The sequence below is a fragment of the Carassius gibelio genome, chromosome B22 (genome assembly GCF_023724105.1).
Source record: "Carassius gibelio isolate Cgi1373 ecotype wild population from Czech Republic chromosome B22, carGib1.2-hapl.c, whole genome shotgun sequence".
Lineage (NCBI taxonomy): Eukaryota > Metazoa > Chordata > Actinopteri > Cypriniformes > Cyprinidae > Carassius > Carassius gibelio.
The window spans coordinates 42472005-42477004 of record NC_068417.1 but is presented as its reverse complement, the minus strand read 5'-3'; the positions used below and the strand labels follow the sequence as shown (position 1 = coordinate 42477004).

At 39.3% G+C, this 5000-nt stretch overlaps 4 non-coding genes across 4 annotated transcripts; all 4 read right to left on the bottom strand.

The window, feature by feature from the left end:
* Positions 1-750: 750 nt before the first annotated feature.
* On the bottom strand, positions 751-869 carry LOC128000705 (5S ribosomal RNA). The gene has a single exon (XR_008173484.1). It is a non-coding gene; the product is annotated as a 5S ribosomal RNA (ribosomal RNA).
* A 364-nt stretch (positions 870-1233) lies between these two features.
* On the bottom strand, positions 1234-1352 carry LOC128003730 (5S ribosomal RNA). Its single transcript, XR_008176448.1, has one exon. It is a non-coding gene; the product is annotated as a 5S ribosomal RNA (ribosomal RNA).
* Positions 1353-1573: 221 nt separating this feature from the next.
* On the bottom strand, positions 1574-1692 carry LOC127995816 (5S ribosomal RNA). Its single transcript, XR_008168749.1, has one exon. It is a non-coding gene; the product is annotated as a 5S ribosomal RNA (ribosomal RNA).
* A 221-nt stretch (positions 1693-1913) lies between these two features.
* On the bottom strand, positions 1914-2032 carry LOC127996535 (5S ribosomal RNA). The gene has a single exon (XR_008169437.1). It is a non-coding gene; the product is annotated as a 5S ribosomal RNA (ribosomal RNA).
* Between the last annotated feature and the right edge of the window lie 2968 nt (positions 2033-5000).

Sequence of the window (5000 nt, the reverse complement as noted above, 5' to 3'; positions counted from 1 at the left end):
CTGTCGCCCCTGGCTTGCTTAGTTGGGGTCACTTCATCTACAGCGATATCATTGACTTGATTGCAAATAAAAACAGACACTATTTCAACTGAACAGAGATGACATAGCTGAATTCAATGATGAACTGCCTTTAACTATCATTTTGCATTATTGAGACACTGTTTTCCAAATGAATGTTGTTCAGTGCTTTGACGCAATGTATTTTGTTTAAAGCACTATATAAATAAAGGTGATTGATTGATTGATTGAAGAGAGGGCTATTTAAAGAACAGCCAATCTTATCGCCAGTACATTATATAAGTAGGAAAGAAAACCCAAAAGCTTAAAGCACCTGGTATTCCTAGGCAGTCTCTCATACAAGTACTAACCAGACCTAAACCTGCTAAGATTCAGAGATCGGGCATTGACTCTTTTTTTTTTTTTTTTTTTTTTTTTTTAAATGAAAGATTATTATATAATTCGTGAAATTTTCCAAAAAGATTAAAGCACCTGGTATTCCCAGGCAGTCTCCCATCCATGTACTAACCAGGCCCAAACCTGCAAATATTCAGAGATCGGGCATTGACTCTATTTTTTGGCAAAATTATTATATACTAAGTGAAAAATGTCCAAAAAGCTTACAGCACCTGGTATTCCCAGGCAGTCTCCCATCCATGTACTAACCAGGCCCAAACCTGCTAATATTCAGAGATTGGCATTGACTCTATTTTTTGGCAAAATTATTATATACTAAGTGAAAAATTTCCAAAAAGCTTACAGCACCTGGTATTCCCAGGCGGTCTCCCATCCAAGTACTAACCAGGCCCAAACCTGCTTAGCTTCCGAGATCAGACGAGATCAGGCATAGCCAGGATGGTATGGCCGTAAGCGAAGTCTGCTGCAAAGAGAGGGCTATTTAAAGACCAGCCAATCTTATCGCCAGTACATTATATAAGTAGGAATGAAAACCCAAAAGCTTAAAGCACCTGGTATTCCTAGGCAGTCTCTCATCAAAGTACTAATCAGACCTAAACCTGCTAAGATTCAGAGATCGGGCATTGACTCTTTTTTTTTTTTTTATGAAAGATTATTATATAATTTGTGAAATTTTCCAAAAAGATTAAAACACCTGGTATTCCCAGGCAGTCTCCCATCCATGTACTAAGCAGGCCCAAACCTGCTAATATTCAGAGATCAGGCATTGACTCTATTTTTTGGCAAAATTATTATATACTAAGTGAAAAATGTCCAAAAAGCTTACAGCACCTGGTATTCCCAGGCGGTCTCCCATCCAAGTACTAACCAGGACCAAACCTGCTTAGCTTCCGAGATCAGACGAGATTGGGCATAGCCAGGTTGGTATGGCCGTAAGCGAAGTCTGCTGCAAAGAGAGGGCTATTTAAAGACCAGCCGATCTTATCGCCAGTACATTATATAAGTAGGAAAGAAAACCCAAAAGCTTAAAGCACCTGGTATTCCCAGGCAGTCTCTCATCAAAGTACTAACCAGACCTAAACCTGCTAAGATTCAGAGATCGGGCATTGACTCTATTTTTTGGCAAAATTATTATATACTAAGTGAAAAATGTCCAAAAAGCTTACAGCACCTGGTATTCCCAGGCGATCTCCCATCCAAGTACTAACCAGGCCCAAACCTGCTTAGCTTCCGAGATCAGACGAGATCGGGCATAGCCAGGTTGGTATGGCCGTAAGCGAAGTCTGCTGCAAAGAGAGGGCTATTTAAAGAACAGCCAATCTTATCGCCAGTACATTATATAAGTAGTAAAGAAAACCCAAAAGCTTAAAGCACCTGGTATTCCTAGGCAGTCTCTCATCAAAGTACTAACCAGACCTAAACCTGCTAAGATTCAGAGATCGGGCATTGACTCTATTTTTTGGCAAAATTATTATAAACTAAGTGAAAAATGTCCAAAAAGTTTACAGCACCTGGTATTCCCAGGCGGTCTCCCATCAAAGTACTAACCAGGCCCAAACCTGCTTAGCTTCCGAGATCGGACGAGATCGGGCATAGCCAGGTTGGTATGGCCGTAAGCGAAGTCTGTTGCAAAGAGAGGGCTATTTAAAGACCAGCCAATCTTATCGCCAGTACATTATATAAGTAGGAAAGAAAGCCCAAAAGCTTAAAGCACCTGGTATTCCTAGGCAGTCTCTCATCAAAGTACTAACCAGACCTAAACCTGCTAAGATTCAGAGATCGGGCATTGACTCTTTTTTTTTTTAATGAAAGATTATTATATAATTCGTGAAATTTTCCAAAAAGATTAAAGCACCTGGTATTCCCAGGCTGTCTCCCATCCATGTACTAACCAGGCCCAAACCTGCAAATATTCAGAGATCGGGCATTGACTTTTTTTTGGCAAAATTATTATATACTAAGTGAAAAATGTCCAAAAAGCTTACAGCACCTGGTATTCAATCAATCAATCAATCACCTTTATTTATATAGTGCTTTAAACAAAATACATTGCGTCAAAGCACTGAACAACATTCATTAGGAAAACAGTGTCTCAATAATGCAAAATTATAATTAAAGGCAGTATATTCCCAGGCAGTCTCCCATCCATGTACTAAACAGGCCCAAACCTGCTAATATTCAGAGATCAGGCACTGACTCTATTTTTTGGCAAAATTATTATATACTAAGTGAAAAATGTCCAAAAAGCACCTAGAAAGGACCTCTACTGCCCTGAAAGACAGCGGAGACCAGGACAACTAGAGCCCCAGATACAGATCCCCTGTAAAGACCTTGTCTCAGAGGAGCACCAGGACAAGACCACAGGAAACAGATGATTCTTCTGCACAATCTGACTTTGCTGCAGCCTGGAATTGAACTAATGGTTTTCGTCTGGTCAGAGGAGAACTGACCCCCCAACTGAGCCTGGTTTCTCCCAAGGTTTTTTTCTCCATTCTGTCACCGATGGAGTTTCGGTTCCTTGCCGCTGTCGCCTCTGGCTTGCTTAGTTGGGGTCACTTCATCTACAGCGATATCATTGACTTGATTGCAAATAAAAACAGACACTATTTCAACTGAACAGAGATGACATAGCTGAATTCAATGATGAACTGCCTTTAACTATCATTTTGCATTATTGAGACACTGTTTTCCAAATGAATGCTGTTCAGTGCTTTGACGCAATGTATTTTGTTTAAAGCACTATATAAATAAAGGTGATTGATTGATTGATTGAAGAGAGGGCTATTTAAAGAACAGCCAATCTTATCGCCAGTACATTATATAAGTAGGAAAGAAAACCCAAAAGCTTAAAGCACCTGGTATTCCTAGGCAGTCTCTCATACAAGTACTAACCAGACCTAAACCTGCTAAGATTCAGAGATCGGGCATTGACTCTTTTTTTTTTTAATGAAAGATTATTATATAATTCGTGAAATTTTCCAAAAAGATTAAAGCACCTGGTATTCCCAGGCTGTCTCCCATCCATGTACTAACCAGGCCCAAACCTGCAAATATTCAGAGATCGGGCATTGACTTTTTTTTGGCAAAATTATTATATACTAAGTGAAAAATGTCCAAAAAGCTTACAGCACCTGGTATTCAATCAATCAATCAATCACCTTTATTTATATAGTGCTTTAAACAAAATACATTGCGTCAAAGCACTGAACAACATTCATTAGGAAAACAGTGTCTCAATAATGCAAAATTATAATTAAAGGCAGTATATTCCCAGGCAGTCTCCCATCCATGTACTAAACAGGCCCAAACCTGCTAATATTCAGAGATCAGGCACTGACTCTATTTTTTGGCAAAATTATTATATACTAAGTGAAAAATGTCCAAAAAGCACCTAGAAAGGACCTCTACTGCCCTGAAAGACAGCGGAGACCAGGACAACTAGAGCCCCAGATACAGATCCCCTGTAAAGACCTTGTCTCAGAGGAGCACCAGGACAAGACCACAGGAAACAGATGATTCTTCTGCACAATCTGACTTTGCTGCAGCCTGGAATTGAACTAATGGTTTTCGTCTGGTCAGAGGAGAACTGACCCCCCAACTGAGCCTGGTTTCTCCCAAGGTTTTTTTCTCCATTCTGTCACCGATGGAGTTTCGGTTCCTTGCCGCTGTCGCCTCTGGCTTGCTTAGTTGGGGTCACTTCATCTACAGCGATATCATTGACTTGATTGCAAATAAAAACAGACACTATTTCAACTGAACAGAGATGACATAGCTGAATTCAATGATGAACTGCCTTTAACTATCATTTTGCATTATTGAGACACTGTTTTCCAAATGAATGCTGTTCAGTGCTTTGACGCAATGTATTTTGTTTAAAGCACTATATAAATAAAGGTGATTGATTGATTGATTGAAGAGAGGGCTATTTAAAGAACAGCCAATCTTATCGCCAGTACATTATATAAGTAGGAAAGAAAACCCAAAAGCTTAAAGCACCTGGTATTCCTAGGCAGTCTCTCATACAAGTACTAACCAGACCTAAACCTGCTAAGATTCAGAGATCGGGCATTGACTCTTTTTTTTTTTAATGAAAGATTATTATATAATTCGTGAAATTTTCCAAAAAGATTAAAGCACCTGGTATTCCCAGGCTGTCTCCCATCCATGTACTAACCAGGCCCAAACCTGCAAATATTCAGAGATCGGGCATTGACTTTTTTTTGGCAAAATTATTATATACTAAGTGAAAAATGTCCAAAAAGCTTACAGCACCTGGTATTCAATCAATCAATCAATCACCTTTATTTATATAGTGCTTTAAACAAAATACATTGCGTCAAAGCACTGAACAACATTCATTAGGAAAACAGTGTCTCAATAATGCAAAATTATAATTAAAGGCAGTATATTCCCAGGCAGTCTCCCATCCATGTACTAAACAGGCCCAAACCTGCTAATATTCAGAGATCAGGCACTGACTCTATTTTTTGGCAAAATTATTATATACTAAGTGAAAAATGTCCAAAAAGCACCTAGAAAGGACCTCTACTGCCCTGAAAGACAGCGGAGACCAGGACAACTAGAGC